Source organism: Leguminivora glycinivorella, chromosome 9, assembly GCF_023078275.1.
Source record: "Leguminivora glycinivorella isolate SPB_JAAS2020 chromosome 9, LegGlyc_1.1, whole genome shotgun sequence".
NCBI classification, from domain to species: Eukaryota; Metazoa; Arthropoda; class Insecta; order Lepidoptera; family Tortricidae; genus Leguminivora; species Leguminivora glycinivorella.
This window is the reverse complement of record NC_062979.1, coordinates 8993134-9015880: the sequence shown is the minus strand read 5'-3', so window position 1 is coordinate 9015880 and position 22747 is coordinate 8993134.

Here is a 22747-nt window from a genome sequence, read left to right as displayed (position 1 = left end):
TTCCTTAAATTGTTATAGCGGTAATAAAGCCGGAGCGAACATGTGACTTTTATGGCCACCAGCTCTCGAGAGTTTCGGGATAACACAGTTTGTCACTGGCACAATTACGGCCAGTGTACGACACAGCCTTTGGACAATGACCGCTATTTTTTCAACTCATAACATGGGAACAGAACTCCTTTATTAATATACAGCCTCCCATTCGCCAGAATTTTCAATTATACAAAATATTGTCTTCGGTTACCGCGATAGTTACTCATGAAATAAAACTATGGAAACGGATTAAATCGCATATAATGAATTTAAAATACATCCCGACGTTTCGAACTCTGCACATTGTAATTTTTCCTCAGTCACCCGTTGACCACGAACGCTGTAAAGAGTTCGAAACGTCGGGATGTATTTTAAATTCATTATACGCGATTTAATCCGTTTCCATAGTTTTAATTATACAAAAGTTTAGCACGTTTACTTTCAAATAAAGTTATCTAACAAAGAGTAAAGACATGTTTTTGAAGAGTAATTTCTTGTTACCTGTCTTGACGAAACAAAGTATGAAGAGTTCCATCACAATTGTCGTCAAGGCTTGTTACATGTAATTAATAACTCCCGTCGCGGAATCCATTCGCGTCCCCGGTACAATAAAACGCTTTCAGATTATGATATGAAATGTTGAAAGCTTATTCAACTCATAATAAATCTCAGATTTGTTAATTACCTGAAGAGTCGTCGGCGAAGGGAGTCGTAAAGGCGTTATGCTTTTGTTTTAGCAATTCGGCGGCAACTTCAAAAGATTTTCATTGTTATTGAGTTAGCCGTAATAAACAGACTGTCCCTAGAGGCAGTCCGTGCCGTGTCTTGTGTAAACAAATTTTACTCTTCGAAACTGCAGAAGTTGCCATCTCTGTCTTGAATATAAAGTGCTAATAAAAATTCTAGACTGACCCTGCCCGGTCCGCTTTCTTTATTAGAGGACACTCAAAGGGAAATATGACAATTCCGCTAAGCGAATTAAAAAGTTACCTGCTCTAAGATTAGCGTGCTAACAAGTTTAATTTTCTTCTGCCTTTGTTTGGATTTAGATATGCCGCAAAATGTTGTAATTTCCTTTGTGTACATTTCGTCTTGATGAATCCATTCCGAAGTTTGATAATTTTATTTTTGAGTTTTAATTAAAAAATTAAGATATTTATTAATGGTCCCTTTTGTTTACAATTCGTTTTGAGCCCACAAGTATTAGTCAGTAAAGGTCGTTAGTGTCTACGCATGGTAAAGTCAAGATTAACTGACCGTGATACAAAGACGCTGTATATTACAGTCTTTATGTATCTTCAAATAGGCGTAGTCTACATGGTAGGGGCCGCGGCTAGCGAACCATAACCTCCAACGTTTTTATTTTATAACGAGAGTTCGAACTATTATTATGGCGTCACGTTGTCATGCCCACATCACCTCCACATCCGCCCCATATCCCGATTCTTGCGCATAATCAGATATCGCTTGTTTATCGTGCTTACTACGACAAGGTTCCACCCTCGTACCACTATTGTATAAGTTATACAACTTTGTGCGTTTCAACGAATTCAAATCACTAAACAGCGTTATAAATTGTTCGTAAATGATTTCTTGACAATTTAATACTGATGTAGGTTATCAAATTCGTTAATAACAATTATAGAAGAATGAAGATAAGTGGTCAAGAAATATTTTTGTATAAGCACCTGTTTAGCGGACAGTTTGTTTAAGGCGGTTAATGCGTTTTTAAGTAGATATCCTTGTCTTGATTGATGAATAGCTGTCTCTCGTTTTGTTACCGAAGATACTGAATCAGTTCTAAAACAAAGTGATTAATTTGTTTAACTAAATTAAGATTAATATACTTAGCCGAGGAAGACAATGAATGTTTGGTGATTGTTGTAAGAGTAGACAACAACTGTTTGATATAAAAATATGTATTATTATTACTTGTGGACCATGTAATAATTATATATTAATATGTAACATCAAACAGTATCTAATTGATAACCCATGCCATGTCCATATCAAATAGTGTAAAGTATATATAAATAGTAAATTTGACTTTTTGGTTCTAGTTTTTAATTTTGATCCTATCTATCAAATTTAATGAAAATGGAATGAAAATTTGTGACACAAATATAAATCATGATTTTCGTAGTCGTAATTTTTGACAGTAGTTAATTTGATTTGCCACATAAATCTAAATTGTAGTAGAAATATGTTTTATATAAAGCCTGCTAGAAAGATTTTTTATTAAAATTTGCATTTAAATATTTTTAAATTAACGGAAAAATGTAAAAATTCACACCTCCGGCAGGACTCAAACCTGCGACCTCTGGCCATGCCGGGCCCAAGGCCAGAGGTTGCAGGTTCGAGTCCTGCCGGAGGTGTGAATTTTTCAATGTTTCCATTAATTTAAAAATATGTAATATCGCTCGCAGAGCAGACGTTTCTGCATGATAAAAAAACACATTTGCAATTATATTTTGATAAATCTGAATTCTATTTGTTATGACAAGTTCGCATATTTTATTCGAAAATGGCAGGTGAGGGGACAATGGTATAATGATTATTATTAATGTTTTGGCTATGTAGCTTTGCTTTACATACGAAAATAACTGTATTATTACAACACTACGAGTATTAATATTTTACATACACGAATGACTGTAACTTCCATTGTTTTATGCTAGTTTTCCAGACAATGGTACTTATTCGAAGCCAAACAATAATGCGAGCGCCCGCAACGCAATCCCGAAACTAATCTGTTTCGTTTGCATTTTGTACGAGAGCCAAATCCGACCGAAACTGGAATCAAGCAAGATGAACTAGACAACTAATGAGAAGGGACGTAGTTGTGTTGGTTAAGATTTGAGTTTATTCAGTCTTGTGATTAAGGCTGGGGCCAGTTTTTGATACTCTTGCGAACAAGATAACGCAGAAACTTCAATACTCTTGTGATAACTCTCAATTTTCATAGAAAAATTGGACATGGAGGGTCTACAGTATGGAGTTCTTCAAAAAAGGAGTGCACAGATTTCTAAAGAATCGGCACAACTGGCACAAGTAACACCTCTAAAGTTGAAAGTGTACATAGGCTACGGTGACTGCTTACCATCAGACGGGACGTATGCTTGTTTGCCACCATGACGTGTAAGTTACACAAATTATACAATGCAACGTCACATGTTCTGAACAAAAAATCGGTATATTTTACTAAAATATCTAGAAACTATAAAATTTTAGGAATTTTCTAGAAAATTCAGGCTTTGTCCTTCATCAATTGTAAATTTCCAGTTTCTATTTAATGGTTGATCGCTCCTATGAAATATAATGGTGATTCATATTAATATATTAATTGTAAATAAAATTACTACCAAATTTTACTTTATCAGTGGTTTTTTAAATTATCACTATACCTTATTAGTTCTTTAGAAATTATAAAGAAAATTACAGAGGCAATGGAAACAAAAGACATTCAATTGTTCTTTTATTTTATTAGTACAATATTGTAAATTATTAAAGGGAGACATGACAAGTGATCCAAAATTTGCTCGTTTTCTCCATACAAACGCTCTCGACTATTTCCTCCCTGGTTTTTGAAGATAGAGCAATGATTTTTCCAACACAGATTATTATTATTTTTATCTGTGTCGGACCGTTTTGATTTTTTTGATATTCTGCTTTTTGACCCCCGACGCAATAACGAAGGGGTGTTATAAGTTTGACGTGTCTGTCTGTCCGTCTGTCCGTCTGTCTGTCTGTCCGTCTGTCTGTCTGTCTGTCTGTTTGTCTGTGTGTGTGTCTGTCTGTGGCATCGTAGCTCCCGAACGGATGAACCGATTTTGATTTAGTTTTTTTTGTCTGAAAGCTGTGTTAGTCGGGAGTGTTCTTAGCCATGTTTCATGAAAATAGGTCCACTATGTCGCGGTCGGGGGTTTTTTCAAAATTTTAATTTTGTGGTTAGGTTAGTTAAAGACTCTAGAGCCAATCAAAAATTTCCAAAAACGGCCTTTTTCATTGTGGCGCAAAAAAGGTGTGATAGTCAAGATTGGTAACAATTAACCAAAAAAGCTAAACGGTCCGACATAGATTATTTCATTGTTATTCAGATTCTCAAATTTCGTTCCGATTGATTCAGTTTTGAAGGAGGAAAGAGTCGAGAGCGGGACCTCGATTTTAAAGATTTTTTTTAAATATCTTTTGACTGAGTTGTTCTTAATGGACAATTTTTTTTCAACTTTATAAAGCGCGTGCCCGGCATGCCTCACTTAAACATTATTAGAAATGCTGGGCAGAACGTCAAAGCTTTGTCGTCCGTTGAAAATTTGAATGTCGCATTTTTGTAAGTGAAAAAATTTGCTCGGCCGCCTATATCAACCGCATATCAACCAGAGTATACATACATCTTTTACTATATCCATCATTGCCAACAGAACTAGTATCTAGTTACATACTCCATTTTCAATTTGTTCCCTTACATTTAACTCAGCACACGTCGGATGTCGTACCCTTAAAGGTAAATTAGGCAGCTTCGGCCGGCCACGAATCTGGTCATTCCTCCGTACCATTCGCTATTCAATTGCTGCTGTGAGTTGCGCACACATACCTACTAAAGGCCCGCGTACCTTTCTTAGCGTACGTGGGAGCTCGTTTAGTTTGTCATGGAGAAAAAAGACCTGTGGATTCTCTAAATTTCCTGGCTTAGCTTGCATACTTCTAATTGTGGTCGTGCTGGTCATTAAAGGGTAATAGGTTCAACTAGCGGTTTGAAAAACGGTGCATATCAAAGCAAACTTTGTGACTATACTAATCGTTAATTGGCCATGTAATTCAAAATACGTTTACAAAAAATCTATTCTTTCTGAAACAGTCATAGTCGTTACCTTTACTTAAACCTGTTCTTAAAAGAAAAATAAATCTTTGTGATATTTTCTACATAGGTAACTTTCCACTTGAGGAGGATTGAACTCACAACCTTGCCCTTTTACTGTCAATCGAAGGACCAATAACTATCAAATCAAATAAATTTACAACGACATTTATAAAGCCTTAAACGGATAAACAAATCAATGCCTCAACCAAAGCGTAATAAAAAAACATTGTTTTTACGACCCCCAGTTTCTAGCAACACCGAAGCGCGGTATTTAGTTAAAAGAGCCCAACATTTGCATAATCGACGTTTCCACAGGTGCATTGGCGACGCATTGGCAGCTGATTTAAGTTCCCGGCTAAGTGACAAGAGGGCCTGCTGGGCGTATAAGGCAATATGCTACAGCGGCCATTTTTATTTATCGACGACGCAACAAGACAACCGCTCGGTGTTTTACGCGCGTTCGAGGATACGGCAGTGGATGTGATTGTGTTTATTTTTACAGCCACGACGGTATAATAACTTGTCTCGTTTGCTGATAAATCGACTTTAAATTACTCTTTATGATGGCAACTACAAATATTAATAATTTTAATTGGACATACCGATTACTTGACGCACATCAATGAGCCCCCCCAAGTAAACTTCTTTTTAAATAAATGAGAATAAATTATTCTTCTCTTCCTCTTTGAATAACAAGAAACTAATCTAATCGGTAAGTAGTTATCTGTGGTAGCCAAAGGGATGTCAAGTTGTGCCAACCCTAATAATTGCTCGGAGCAATGCTGAGTAGAACGGAGCCAAGTTCGCCCGAAGCGAAAAGATTCTTACCACTGCTACTGATAAAAAAAATGATGAGGTACAAACGGGTAAATCGTGGCATTCGAATATGTGTTATATTTACTCCGAAGTTTTATAGGTATTTACTCCAAATTCCTACGTTTACTTATAAACGCAAGAAGCAATTCTATATAAATTCGTAATAAATACTAATTAAAGTACCTATTAACGAGCCGTCAATGTAAAGGCTACACAGTACATCGCTTACTTGTAACGACATCGCTCACCTCGTTTTTGCTATATTTCAAAAATCTATACTAAATCGTGGCACACCTGCGAAGCCCCCAACATAACGAATTCCAATTAAATACATCTTGATATTCCCACTGATCATTAAAGTACATTGTTAGGGCCCTGTTTATACGGAGGTGTTGGCTCTGTGTGAGGCAGACATGATTTCTGGGTACCTAGCCACCGTCATAATCGCTTACGCAGCGCAAGGTTTTCGTAGTTTGAGTAGTTTCTCCCTATCGCTCTCTGTAGTGGTGCGACAGGGCCAGACTGCGTTTTGATTTGATCGCCTCGTAGCGTCAATAATTGTCACAGCGGATAGGTCGGCTGGTGACTTATTTCTGTAACCGATCTCTTTTGAGAATCATTGCTAATGGTGCTAGACGTAAAAGGATCCTTATATCAGAAAATGTATTAAATAAACCTAGAATAGAGTATGCGAATATTGGTACCTATTCATTATTTTTGGTGATAGGGTAATAAAATAATTATATTCGTGTTTTATGAAGCGCGGTCCTGAAATCACGTTTCCTTTGTAAGGTCTAAATGTTAGATAAAAAGAAAGGATGTTATTATTTGTGACTTTTATTCTCCACAAAATGTATAATTTGTATATTTCAATTCTATGATCACTACCAAGAGACCGTCATAAAAGGAGCAAAGTTTTGTTTTACTAGCTGCCGGGAGTTCTCGGTAAACGTGATAGATTTTATTAGGTAGGTAAGGTCTTTGTTTAATTCTAATAATTGTATGAAAGTGTAATAATAGATTTGAGATTTGAGATCTAGAGTAAATCTATTTCAGAGCATAGGGAAGTCAAATCATAGTTATCCCATTTGAAACAGACTCTTCACATAGCCGAGTTTATGGAACCCCATTTCTCGTACTAAATTCACATCCTTGACCTCCTCCCATTTGAATTAATCCCATCGCAATTTCGCATTTGTTACCTATTTAATATACAAAGAAACGTATTTAAGAAACTAGTGCTAGTAGTGTATAGGACTAAACGTCATTTATTTAAAATAGATTATTAAAATGTTAACCCAGCCGAGTTTCAATTCAAGATGGTGCATCGTAATTATGATACAAAACTCATTTCTCCCTCTAAATCTCTGATTTCATTGTCGTTTTAATGAATCCCGTCGCAATTTCATCGCATTCGTTACACAATATCAACACTAACATAATAAACTAGCGCTAGTGTTCATTAATTAAACGTTCTCGTTATTATCAACACCTGCTCTTGAGCCGTTTAATAATGACGTCAAGCAGCAGCTGCTGCGGCCGTCGCCGGAACGGTAGTTTTCAGGGAAAATTAAAATCATATTAATTTATAGTGGTTTGGGTTAAGTAATTAATCTTCGCGGAGTTCAGATTTTCAGTTAGTTCAGCCGTCAACCTATATATAGGTATATATTATGGTGTACAGTCACCGGCATAAATAAGTGATGATTTCTGGACCTACCTTGTCGCTTTTAATCATTTGACAACTTCGTATGACATTTTAAACAATATGTCAATGTGACAAGGTACAGAAATCATCACTTATTTATGCCGGTGACTGTAATCACTAGGTACCATTTTTGTATCCTTACAGATACTTATATATCAAAATCGTACAAGATTATAATCACATTTTTGAACCAATTCTGCGGAAATAATGCATTTGGCTGTTTTGAAATCTGCCTCCGTGATATTCCATGTTTGTGAAAGTGCAATTTTTACCATTTAGTCTTAGAAGTTTTAGGTACTGGTAAATCTACTAGTAGATAAACAGAAAATTGGAAAAATGCGGCAAATCAATTCAAATGCCTGAATAAAAAAACTGACTTAAATACTGGGAAAGAAAGTAGGTACCTACATAATAATTTTATTATGTAAAAATCCATTAAGAATGGAACGTCAACAAAATATTTTGGCAGATAGCATGACCAAATGTATGAATGCCTGCTATGTCTGTTACGCCTGCTACTGGTCAAAAAACTAGCAGCACAATCCTTACAGCAAGTTATAAAAACATGCGCCCATGACCATATCGATACCATTTAATTCGTACACAAAGCAATAGAGATAATAATACCGCGATCCGAGTGATCTGATTGCTCCAACGGCAGAGCATCGAATTCTCAATTACCAGTCCGACGTATCACCTTTCTCAGATGCTGGATTGGTACAGCTAAAAACAAACGGTACAGTTGGAAAGAAGACAAAAGCTCCGACTTAGATTATTGTTTAAGTGGAAAACGAAAAGGACAGGATCATTTCTTTTCCTTTGTGTTGGTGATTACTTAGCTTAGTTGGCTTTGAAATTGAGTCACTACCAACACAACACCATACATAGTACTCACTTATATAAACACCTTTTTGCAAAAGAGTTGAAGTACTTAGTCCGAGTCCGAGTAAGAGTAATATGACTCTGCTACAAATTAAATCTGTGTTTATGTTATGCGTCTACCAGATCTAGGTCTGCCGAAAGAGCGAACTGCTAATGCGTCCCTGCCAAGAGACTAAAGCTTTTCGACAGACGTTTTCGGAACACAAGATGTCGGCAATCAGATTCACGCAGAATAGGTACCCTATTCACACCAACGGCTTGATTACTTAACGTTGAAAATAATACCAGAGGGCTTACCGCTAACCACGTTCGACAATTATTATCTCCTTTCTGTCACACTTACATACGAATTTAAAAGTGCAACAGGAAGGCATCACATCGAACGTGGTTTGCGATAGGACCTTGGAGCTAGGACAGTAAAATCACTGCACCCACCAAAGTTTGCTACGTATCTTGGAGCTACGCGTACTTCTCTGAACCGATTGGCCGATTCTTTAATTAGTAGCTTATCAAGATCGACACGTGGAGAGTAATCGATGCGATGCGATGGAATCGAATGCTAATGTATCGTTACCTTTATCAAGATCCGTAATTGAAGAAATGGAATCGAGATATCATAAAATATTATTGAAATAGTTTATTTGTACCAGGAGATACGCGCAAGTTTCTAATTTATTACCAAGTTAGTGCTTAGGTAACAACCTAAATTATGCAGTGTAAGTAAAATTCATGTTTGATAAAATAAGTACTATATTTAATGCGGTTGCACCCAGCGAGTGAAGAGCAGCAAAAGATAGATATAGTACCTCAATCTGCCATAGTTGTGTAAGTTGACAAACTTTTACCTATAGTAAATTACCTAACAGCTACAAAACAAACTAGTCACCAAAAGCCTATATATATGTAAAACAATTGCAAAATTCAATTGATACATTAAAATCGGACCGAATTACGTTTTCCCCGATAGCATTTAAAGTACTTGTCCAGTTGTTTCCATTCGACTAACACCCAGTCTCATTACCGGCCGGCGATAACATCTGAATGCCCGCAGCGTTGCTCCCGCCATATCAAAATATATGATTAATCTCAAACAGGCTTATCGAACCAACTCACGGACGAACTAAACTAAAGGATATCCAATAGTAATAGAATTTATAATACAACGGTGTGACGTGGTCAGTGTTTGTGACGCATGGGAGCCTTAAAAATGTGGTTGTGTTGAATGTCAGAAAAACCGAATATCGGTGCACATGAGTGGACAATTCCAAGCGAATAACTATGTGATAATTGTATTTGTAATGAGTCTAATTTAATATTAGAACACTGCAGTGAAAAAAAAAAGCCGAAGAGATGGTTCAGATTTCTGAGATGGTTAGATACGTTATATTTTGCACTATGTGCTGGGAAGTGGGAACTCAAACATCAAACAGACAAAATATATTATTGCAGAAGAGAAGTTGAATAAGATTTGCTCTTATCTTATGGAATTTTCTTTTCACCGTGAGTAGCAGAGACACCGCTATTATTGTTTGTCCTTTTCATAGTCTCACTCTCCTTTCTAAAACATTATTTGTAAGACTGGCACATCGAATTCCATAGTAATAGTAGGTAGGTATCTAGATCTAATATTTGGTGTGTACTAAATTTAGAATCGGTTCGTAAGCAAATTGTGATCACTGATCACATAGCACTCTGATTCCGTTGCGAATTGAGAAGGTAGTTCGAAGTTCACTAATTAACTCTCCCTGGCTTTCACTACCAGGGACCGATATGTCGGTGCATTACAGTCTAATGCACAAATGTACTGAGGCTTGCGTTTATGACGTCACTTGTAAGTAACGTGACAGGTAGGTAGACAGAAATTACATGTTTAGTAAAATTCGTTTTTCGGAACTTACATACGAAGTGTCATTTGATAATTGCCTGTCACGTTTTGGTGAAATAAAACGTCGTGAGGAGACCTGGCTAACCCCAACAAGACTAGTTCCCTTCTGGATTGTAAGGTTAGATGCTTGTCAGTTGCTTTCGTAAAATTGTCTTGGGATAAGTTGCCAATTTAAACTCCAGACCCTTTAGCACAACCTGCCTTGTCGTGCGCGAGTCCATACATTAGGCGCGACTTCAAGTATGGACTCGCGAAGGCAAGTTGTGCTAGAGGGGCAGATTTTTATGAGCCATGTCTACATGATGGGATAACGAAAGGAAGAAGAAGAGAAAATAAATAAATAAATATTATAGGACATCCTTACACAAATTGACTGAGTCCCACGGTAAGCTCAAGAAGGCTTGTGTTGCAGGTACTCAGACAACTATATATATAATATACAAATAAATACATAGAAAACATTCATGACTCAGGAACAAATGGCTGTGCTCATCACACAAATAAATGCCCTTACCGGGATTCGAACCCGGGACCGCGGCTTAGCAGGCTGAAGCAGGCAGAATGAAGATAATATTTAATTTTAAACTTCTTACTCTAACTTTATCGTAACCAATGTGCCAAAAGACAGTGAGAATAATATTATAGAAACTTTAAAATTAAGCAGTCATGTAGTCAGTCGTTTTGCAGACCAGTGGAGAATGATCCAAAAACATTTATTTTATACTGAAATTTCAACATAATAAAAACATATTCTACAATTTTCCCGTCAAGAGTTAGGCGGAAACACCACTCACACTAGCTAGGGTTTGAAACAATAAAATAAATGATTCAAACGATCCATATCGCAGTGAAGGAAATCATAAAGTCTAGGGTGTTGAAAAGGGTCCAGTAAATAGATTCGCAGATGTGCGCTATCGCACAATCACGTTTAAATCAAGCCAACACTTGCGAATTACTTTTGAAGAAGACTTAAGTCGGTAAACATTAGTTACTAATTTTTTTTATAAACATTTTGTATGTTTTAGTCCTGATTCTATTTTATTTATTTATTTAAACTTTATGTCACAAATTATCAATAAAAAGTACAAATGGCGGACTTAACGCCTTAAGGAATTCTCTACCAGTCAACCATTGGGCAAAACAGAGATAGTTAGTTTGGTGCACAAGATTATAAAGCCAGTATGAGATTTTAGTAGTAGACAGTAGTTTTAAAAGTAGCACGTATGAAAGTATTATTTAGAAAATGAAACGTTCGAGCCGTTTATATTATACAAAACCATTAATGACATTACATGAATTCATTGTAAGTATTTTCAACAATGGAGTAGTTTTATACATCATTTTATTAACTCTATAATAAAACACCTAATTATGATGCTAAAATAAAATACCTTTACCTGAAAAATTAGTATTTTAAAGCGAGAGCTACCAGTTTAATAGTAAGTTTATTTCACCGTGGTAGTCAATTTTGAAACAATAATTATATTCAATATATTTCTCATGTAACATTAAAATAAAGCGTTTAAAACAATGTAAAGATAAGAGGAATAAAATTAAATTCCCAGTGGTCAAAATTCCATTAAAAATAATAGTCCTGACATTACTACGCAATTCCCTTATTCAAGAATATCAGTTTTCATTGAAATCGCTCTTTGTACAAAGGTTTAATATGACTGTTACGAGCAAAAACAGCAATTAAACTGGTACGCTGGCTCAAAACAATGTCAAAGTAAATCTATCGTAAAACTGTTACAACGCTTTAAACTGAACCGCTACCATGAGTTCAATACATTTCTAGATTTAGTTCCTACGAATACTACTAACTTTCGCAAATTCCACTATATTTCGTGAAAAAAAAAACTTTGATTACGAGCAGTCAAAATAACATTTTAAGTACAGATGATGTATTTTGCTCGTGGTTAATTTCTTGTCAGGTCGAAACTTCAGAGGGCCATCTGTATTGAAAACCGGCGTACGATACAAGTGCAAAAAGAAAATTCGTAACTTTATCGACTATTTCTTGACTTTCATTTTCGAAGTTTCTTTTTCCGCACTTTGTATCGTGTAATATGAAAAGAGACACGAGAATTTTCGACGTCTTAGAATAGGTTACTATCTCGGTTCGAACTCGAATCTAACTCTGGACATGGTTCTTACTTCTTGGGCGCTTTATCTTTGTATATTATCCATACTAATATTACAAATGGAAAAGTGTGTGTGTCTGTTTGTTTGTCCGTCTTTCACTGCAAAACGGAGCAACGAATTGACGTTATTTTTAAGTGGAGATACAGTACCGGTCAAAAGTTTGAGTTCACCCTTTGATTTCGGTACAAATGAGTACTTTTGTACGATAATTATCTTCGGTTTGGTAGTCGAAATATGTTTTCAACTTATATTTATTGTTTTGTGGAGATTTGTTTTACTATTTAGACACAATTCACGTACCTTTCTTTCACTAAAATCTAATAAACATGACGGCAAAATGCTAGTTATATTTATGGCTTTGCCTTTGCCACTAATTGAGACACATCTTTACACGAAACACAGTTTTAGCCAGATAATATAGGCCAAATAATTATTTAGCCTATAAGATTTGAGGGAAACAGATGTTAAAAAAATATAAATTGTTTACGAAACAAATTTTGACGTCTGAACTACAAAAAACTATCTCTCTAAAGGAGTCAATTGTACTTAAAACAAGGAGTGAACTTAAATTTTTGACCGGTACTGTAGTTGAAGGGATGGAGAGTGAGAGTGACATAGACTGCTTTTTTGTCTCTTTCTAACCCCCCACTTCTCTAAAATGGGAGGTGGACGTTTGTATGGAGCATTCCGCCATTTGCGAATTTAACGCGAGCGAAGCCGCGGGCAAGAGCTAGTTATGACACAATTATATCCCAAATTATAGTTTAATTATAGTGCGACTACTTAAAAAATACAAATTAAATGCTATCGAATAACATAACATATTCTTAAAACGTTAAAATCCCATGGTAGTGGATTTGTTACAACGTTTTAAACTGTTGCCAATCAATACAACATTACGGCGCTCTGACCATTAAACTTAGCGATAAATTAAGGCTTAGGACATTCTCATTGTTGCCAGGAGATTCCTAAAGAAGTTATACGTTATAGCTGACTTCAACACAAATAACATAAGGTGGTAGTCAATGTTTGACAATCTCGCCATGTTTGCGGGCCCTGTGGCCGAATGGCATTTCTGCGATGCCAAACGCCGCAGAAATGCAGTCTAGCTCTGTCGCGCCCATACGCAAGAGCGATAGAGATAGATTGCATTTTTGCGGCGTTTGGCATCGCAGAAATGCCATTCGGCTATTACGGGGCGTAACATAGTAGTAGGTAATATACTACTTACATATTAGTTAATGAGGTTCAGAAAAGTTGGACGGACAGAAAAGCTTGGCGGTCAATTTACGTAATGAAATGGCAGCATTACATATATGCTAAGCCCGTTCATTATGGCATTGCATGCAAATTTTTTGTGTTATTTTGAATTTACTTATGAAATGTTCAATCTTTATTTGTGTGTAAATGAATGCTTTCTTATTCATAACATAATATAGTTGATGTTTAAGAAATATTATAACTCAAATCTCTTAAAAAAATTGTTGTGTTGTTGCACAAATAAAAATATTTTTTTTGTAACATAAAACAAATATGCTAATGGTTTCTACGAGTGATTAGTAACCGCGGTATATATAATGAACATAACTGTTAATATGACAAGTTATAAAACTTAACATTCTTGCTTCTAAATATAAGTACCTAATTAATTGGCGCCTACGCAAAGAAATCATCATTAATTAGTGTCCTTTAGTCACAACATAATATATCCACTTATCCATACAAGCATTTGACATTACCTACAGCATTAAATCAACCGAACATCTGTCAATCTCGAACGATAAAGATAAATTCGAGATACGATAGTACCCCCAACACAGTTTGTCAAAAGAACCGCCCGCAATATTGGGCTTGATTACTGTTTATTTAAGTGGAAATTGCTTTAATTAGTTCTTAATAATATAACCTAATCTTTATATCGTTTAATGGGCACTAAATACGGTGTGTGGGCTCAGTCGCTTTTTACTTTATATTACTTTAAAGACAGGATTATTTTATTCAGTGAAAACGAACTTAATTTCAAAGCTTAAAGAAAACTTGTGGTGAAAAAAAAAACAGTTGTTGTAATTATGATCCTAATGCTAACCTTGTCCTTTCTAGTTAAATATTAGCTTTTATATGTAGATTTCCATTTAAAAGGAAATTTCAAGGACTATTTATAATTGACAGCTAAAGTAAAATTCATAATCCTACGGACTAAATTGACAAATGACTGACAGGTAAAATGATACCAGGAACAGCAAAATTAAAATAGGGAAGGGTATATGTCGATAACAATATATCGACAAGTTGTAAAATACATACAACAGACAAGTTTAAATCAAGAATAAGTTTAAGAATAAGAATAAGTTTCAAATAAGAGGTACACATTTTGGTTTCTTCTATGTATCTTCGAGGTAGTGGATGGATACCATGCATTTTTACCCACTAGTTTTAAAACATAAAAAGGTTTCCGAGCCTGTAGGTAAAAAATAAAATACGATGTCCGACAATAATAAATTATCTGTCACGCTATGGCAAGTATATCATAAATATCTATATAATTTTCGAATAATATTATTGCTGCTTCGAAATAAAAAAAATATCTCTAATTAGCGGTCTACAGACCTTTTGATCTGTCGAAATCACAGAAAAAAATGGTATATTGATTAGCCGATCAAATTGCCAATTTCATTGTCCCGTCTGGGTGCACCTTAAATCTACGATGTAATAATAATTTTAATATCGATAAGAACGACACTGGCCAAACTGTGGCAACATTCGTTCACACTTACTTGTCAATTTGGTCCGTAGGATTATGGATTTTACTTTAGTAGCTACAGATAGGTACCCAAAGTATAACAGTGGTTAATATCAAGACTGGAATTTTGAGACAAGACTTTTGTTCAAGCTGTTTATAGTGTGTCTAGATCAGTACAAAATAGATACCACCAGCATTTAAATATTCATCATCATCATCATTCCCTTGCCCTTTTCCCATTATTTGGGGTCGGCTCAGCAGATCATCTTCCTCCATTCCTCTCTATCAGCCGTCATTTCAATACCTTTCACTCTCATATCATTGTTCACATATTCCATCCATCTTTTCTTAGGCTTTCCACTACCATTTAAATATTAAACTCCTCAAAACCAAAGGAAATGCTAAATCCGGCTCCTGTATTGTTGATATGTGAATATTTTTGTAAAGCGTAAAGTATTCTCAGCGGGTAACTCACGGAGCAATATTTCAAGCTCACCTTGCTTCTTGCCCTCTGTATCGTGTTGCATTATTACTGGCAATAGCGTGGATAAACTCTTTCGACGGAGATTTATTTTTATTTTGAAAACTGAAACGGTATTGGCGCTATACATATAAAAACTTTATGTTCGCGATTGGGTTTTATTGATTTAGCTGTCAGCAGGGACAATTGAAAGGCAAATTTAGATTATGTATTTTTATTTTTGTGGAGCTACGCAATATCTGACCTTGATGTCTGGGTGCCTAGCTAACGTCGCAATCGCTTCGTACATCATAGAGCGACAGAGCCAGACTGCGTTTGGAGCACCACTTAAAGCGTCATCGGTTGTCACTTCGGCTAGGCTGGCAGTTACATATAATATATATATATATATATATATATATAAACGGCAAAGTCCTGAGTGACTGACCGACTTAAATCAACGCACAGCCCAAACCGCTGTTGCTAAAGATTCCAAATTTGGCACGTAGGTTACTTTTAAAGTGTAGGGGCGCACTAATAAAATTATAAAAGTCACAAATTTCAATGTACGAGTAAGAGTGAAACTATTTTTTTTTTATGAAATAGGCAACAAACGAGCAGACGAGCCGCCTGATTTAAACCAGTCATCGCCGCCCATGGACATTTAGCAACACACCTGACTGTTCAAACATATATTATGATACAATTTTAACTATAAAACTCCCGTGAGACTCATACATATTTAAAAATATTTTAAGCGGGTTACTCACGTATTAAGTCGATATAGCGTTCGACATGTTTCGGTTCAATTTCAAGAACCTTTCTCAAGAGTAGCGACACCCCGCCTTTACATGTCGAGAGCGCGACGCATACTGCGGGCGCTTGCTCGGTGCGCGCGGCTGCTGAGGACAGGCGCAGGGGGGGTCGGCGGCGCGGGCGACGTCACCGTGGCGAGATCGGAGCTACCCACTATGTTACTTTTGTCAAAAGCAGGATTGCACACAACACTTATTACGTCACTTGTTAAGGGTGCGTTTACACTGGGGACCGACGTAGTGCCTAGAACTGTTTTCCAACTAGGTGGCACCGACCAACCACTGTCACGATTGAAATTAGGATGACGACTAATTTCTATAGCTTCCCGTATTTTCCGCTGAACGAAGAACTTTTCTCGCGCTTTTTTTTTATGATACAAAACATTTTAAGTAAAAAAATTATAATTTGTAAGTCATAATCATAACGTAGCTTATCGCTAAGTATATTAGAAAATATCATCGAAGAAAATGTTGTCGACTTAGAATTCTTAGAAATACCCACTTAGTGACAGCAAATATGCTTACTATCTGGAGTACTTCCAATCAAAACTTTGCTGTCTGCGAAGTTTTTGACTCATTTGAATTTTATCTTCCAAAACAAATTCCTTTCTATGCGAATATAAAACAAATGAAAAGTAAAAAAGTGGTAATGAGAACTGACATTTTCAGGGTACCGTACCGAAAAGGTACAAAAGGAACCCTTATGGTACCGCTCTGTCCGTCTGTCTGTCTGTTTGATACGTTTTAGATCGAAATATCCATAAATACCTATAGATTTTTTGTAAACTGAAACATAATTATGTGTGTTGTGTGGTGAAATGACTAAACCCATTGGTTCCAATATTTACATGAAATGGAAAGTCCCTTAATGGAAAGGCCCATTGTAATTTACCTACACATACAAATTATGGTGTGACGACTTATCTATTTTATTTAAAAACAAATAACTTTATTTTGAACTATTAAGTTTATTAAGATTTATTGAGGTTTATACCAAAAGCAAGGTTTCTTGCTGGCTGCCTTACTTACAGTAGTCTATGCTATGACATTGACGTGTTCTATTTTCCTACTTAATATTTTTCATTCGACTGTCATGTAAACTAATTTTCTTTAATATTATAAATAATATATTTATTTACGTGGTGCTTTATTATTTCCGTGCAACCTAAACGCCGGACCATTTGCGCTACTCGCCCGTAGCCCGAACAATGGTTACGGGCCCAGGAATAGGTTGCAAAAAGTGATTTATTGACGACGATTGTAAAATTTCTGGTTACTACTAGAAGTGAAACAAAATGAGCACTGTACGTATTGATGCGTTATCCAAGGAGAACTATGACAGTTGGAAGCTGCAAGCAGAAGCCGTTCTCATCAAAAATGACTTGTGGAAATATACGAACGGTAAAGTAACTAAACCCGCCGCGACTGATGCGGAGGGATTAGAAAAGTGGTTAACTGAGGACGCCAAAGCTAAAGCTGATCTAATATTGTGCATTAGTTCATCGGAACTTCGTCACGTCAGAGACTGCAAGTCATCAAGGGAGGTATGGTTGCGATTAGAGTCTATTTACGCCTCTCGCGGGCCCGCTAGGAAGGCCATGTTGTTAAAACGTCTACTGTTGCATAAAATGAATGAGTCTGGGGATGTTCGAGAAGAAATCTGCACATTTTTCGACGCAGTGGATAAGTTGGCCTCAATGGACGTAAAGATCCACGATGATCTTTTATCTATTATGCTATTATATACTTTGCCATCTAGTTTTACAAATTTTCGTTGCGCTATTGAAAGCCGAGACGAATTACCAAAACCTGAGGTTCTCAAAGTAAAGATTTTAGAAGAGTATGAGTCTAGAAAGGTTAATACAGCGGAAAATGATGTTATGTATGTCCGTGAAAAAAGGAGAACATGGAATAATCGGAAAGTTAATAATACTAAAGGAGAATCAGGGACGTCACGACGTCAAGACCACTCGGGTGGTGACAGGAACGATGGGAACGAAAGAAGAGTTATGACTTGTTACCGTTGTAATCGAATCGGCCATAGAGCCGCGGATTGTCGAGAAATAAACCCAAACCCAAAACAGTACGGTAATGTTGTGGATGAGGGATTAATGTCTTTAAATATTTCAGGTACACAAGAATGCAACATTATTGATAACCTTAAACAACAGTGGGTGCTTGATTCCGGGTGCACGTCCCATCTATGCAACGACGTTCATTTGTTTGGAGGTACACTTAAAGAGTACAATGGTAAATTGAAGTTGGCTACTAACACGAGCGCGGAGGTTCAAGGTAAGGGCTTAGTTAGACTATCGGCATTGACAGAGAGTTCAGCACCATCTATTGAATTTAAAGACACCTTATATGTGCCAGATTTGAGAACTAACTTGATGTCTGTGGCAAAAGTTACGGATAATGGCTATGACGTATACTTTACACGTGATTTAGCTGAGATATTGGATAAAAATGGCAACGTTAGGTTAATTGCGAATCGTAGAGGTAACTTGTATTGCCTACAAGAGTGTGAATCTGCAAACGCGGCCGCGGGTTCCGTGACAGATCTTCGTCTTTGGCATGAGCGCTTAGGACATCTCAATGCTAAAGATCTTATTAAATTATTACAGAAATCTGGTCATGAGGTAAGTCAAAATATGACAAACATAAATATACTGAGAGATTGTGACATTTGTGCAAGAGGTAAGATGTCTGCATTACCATTTTCAGAATCAAACGGTCCGTGTGATGAGAGATTGCACATTGTTTATTCTGATATAGTAGGACCCATGAGGTGTGAAGCGAAAACCGGTGCGAAATATTTTATCACTTTCATCGACGATTCCTCACGTTGGTGTGAAGTATATTTTCTGAAGAATAAAAGTAAAGCTTTAGAAGCGTTCAAACTTTACAAAAGTTATGCTGAAAATTACACGGGATTGAAGATAAAATATTTACAAACAGATAATGGCCTTGAGTATTGCAATGCGGACTTTAATGACTTTTTAAAACAAGAAGGGATACAGAGGCGACTAACTGTGCCACGTACACCGCAGCAAAACGGAGCAGCTGAAAAAATGAATCGCACTTTGATTGAAATGGCCAGGTGCATGCTTTTAAATAGTGATTTATCCATAGGTTTTTGGGCCGAAGCAGTAGATACGGCATGCTACATTAGGAACCGCTGCCCGACATCTAGTCTAGGAGGTGAAATACCATACGAAAAATGGGCTCAAAAACCAGTGAAGATCCATTATCTACGGAAGTTTGGAGAAAAAGTTCATTTCCTAAATAAGGATCCAAATAAAGGAAAATTTGATGCTCGTGGGATACCCGGGGTATTCACTGGATATCCAAAGACCAATAAAGGCTTCCGAGTATGGGTACCACAAGATAGAAAATTTATAATCTCAAGAGACATAAAATTTAATTGCAGTGTCACTGAGCCTGTGTTGGTGAAAGATGAAAAATACTTTCTTGAAATTGAAGATTTGCCTCCTACAAATGCAGCAAAAGTTCAAGAAACAAAAGGTATTGACGAAAAAGAAGGAAAAATTACAATTGTTTTCTGCAAAGACACAGAAGTGTATGATGAAGATGTCAACTTACCGATTGCTATAGAAAATATGGAAAGAGAACTAGAACTTGAACCAGATGTACAAGATATTATTGAGTCAGAGAAAGTATTTCCACAAGTGACAGATGAGGTTGAAAGAGAACAGGAATCAAAAGAAACAGGAGTATCAGACGAAGACCACCATGTTGTGTTAAAAGAGGACCTGGTAGACCGAAAGTCTTGCACACCGGCAAGCCAGGCCGACCAAAGAAGGTTTACAATTATGTTGAAGTGGATGAATGTAATAGACAACTTCAGGAAGGAAACACAACTGAAGAATATAGGGACTGTATGGAAGATGAAGAAGATGGAGGTGAAGAATATAAGGACTGTATGTTAGACGACGAAGAAGCTAATGAAGATTACAGAAATTGTATTGAATTTGCAGGCGTAGCTGCGGGGATAACTTTAGACAATGCCCTGCGTAGTGGAGAACGAATAGAATGGGAAGGCGCAATACTTTCTGAAATAAGAAGCCTGGTGCAAAAAGGAACCTGGACTATCGTCAAAAGGCCACCGAATACGAACGTCGTTGGCTGTAAATATGTATTGACCACTAAAGTTAACGTTGATAAGACAAGCAAGAAAAAAGCCAGGCTAGTGGCTCAAGGATTTAGCCAACGTTTTGGAGTCGATTACGATAAAACTTTTGCACCCGTTGCCAGACTAGAAACCGTACGGCTAATGATGGCTCTTGCTGCAGAGATGGACTTAGAGGTTCACCAATTAGATATAAACACTGCATATTTAAACGGCTACCTTGACGAGGAAATTTATATGCGTATTCCTCGCTTATTAAAAGAGTGTTTACTAAAACTGGCATATGACGATAATGAAGATCCTATGGTCGTGAAGAACGCTAAAGAAATGATTAAAAATTTGGAAACAGGTGGCGATACATGTCTTTTAAAGAAATCATTGTATGGATTGAAACAGGCAGGCCGACAATGGAATATCCGATTCGACAAGAAGCTAAAGGACATGGGATTAGTACAAAGTCTCAATGAGCCATGTCTCTATGTGAGAAAGCACGACGGTGAACATTTATTTGTACTAGTTTTCGTCGACGACGTACTAGTTGCATCAGAGTGTGAAGCCCGGATTAAGAGATTTAAGAATGAGTTGAAAAATGAATTTGACCTCAAAGATTATGGACCGGTTAAATATTTTCTGGGAATAGATATAAGGAGAGATCACAATGGCATTATGTTATCACAAGAAGGCTACGTCAAGACTTTATTAGAAAAATTCAATCTATCTGATTGTAATCCTTGCGTAACTCCAAGTGAGTTGTCTATTACTATACCCAGTCGGACAACTAAAAATGAAACAAAAGAAAAATGGCCCTACCGCGAGTTAATAGGGTCACTTATGTATTTATCGGTCGCGACTAGGCCTGATATTACAAATACTGTGATTAAGCTCGCTCAGTTCGTAAATAATCCCGAGTCAAGCCACTGGAAGGCTGCCAAAAGAGTTTTACGATACCTTAAAGGTACAGCCAAATACGGTCTCTTTTACAGTAAGACCGGTAAGTCAATTCAAGCATACTGTGATGCAGATTGGGGAAGTTGCCCAATAGATAGGAAATCTTATTCCGGATACTCTTTCATTTTAGCCGGAGCTAGCATTTCTTGGTCTTCTAAAAAGCAGAGGACAGTGGCGACCTCAAGTTGTGAAGCGGAATATGTTGAGTCTCGCGGAGGCCTTAAAAGAAGGTCTGTATCTCCAAAGTTTGCTAAATGAGCTAGATTTGACAAGGTATGCCGATATCTCTCTAAATACCGATAGTCGATCAGCTATGTTTCTTGCCCAAGACCCCGTGTTTCATGGTAGGTGCAAACATATAGATATAAAACACCACTTTATACGGGGGACTTTAAAAGACAACAAAAGTATAGTTCTGGGACATGTACCTACGGAATCAATGCTGGCAGATGTATTGACAAAGCCTCTACCCAGCATAAAGCATAATAAATGTATCGCTGGTCTTGGTATTAGACCCTTTTAATGCAAATGTTTTACATTTGGTTAGAATTATCTTATTTTGTTTTCTGTTTTATATATTATTTTTTAAATGATCTTATTAACTGTATTTAGACAATAAACTTTGCTTTTGAGGAGGTGTATTGAGGTTTATACCAAAAGCAAGGTTTCTTGCTGGCTGCCTTACTTACAGTAGTCTATGCTATGACATTGACGTGTTCTATTTTCCTACTTAATATTTTTCATTCGACTGTCATGTAAACTAATTTTCTTTAATATTATAAATAATATATTTATTTACGTGGTGCTTTATTATTTCCGTGCAACCTAAACGCCGGACCATTTGCGCTACTCGCCCGTAGCCCGAACAAGATTAGTATAATAATAACATATATTTAGGTATACCGGGTGGGGCCAGTAACAAAAGCAAAAGAATAAACTGTATAAGTAGGCTGTACTTACACTGACCAACATTTCTTCAGCGACTTTAAAAAATAACTTGTATTTTGTTATTTATCACCCTTAAAAGTTTTTCCTAAGAGGTAATGTACTGCGAATTCTGTTAAGTCTAAAGTGTGACAGACAACGTCAATGACAACAATAATGGCGTCCATTGAAGCTAATATTTATTTTGTATGAAAAATTAGAAAATTAAAGACTATCATTTTTAAAAGTCGCTTAAGAAAATGTTAGTCAGTTTAAGGAGTACAGCCTACAGTTTAATTTTTTGCTTTTGTTACGGGCCCCACCCTGTATTTGTAATTCGTTTCCTAATTTGTCTCTAAAACTATAAAACTTTTATGAAT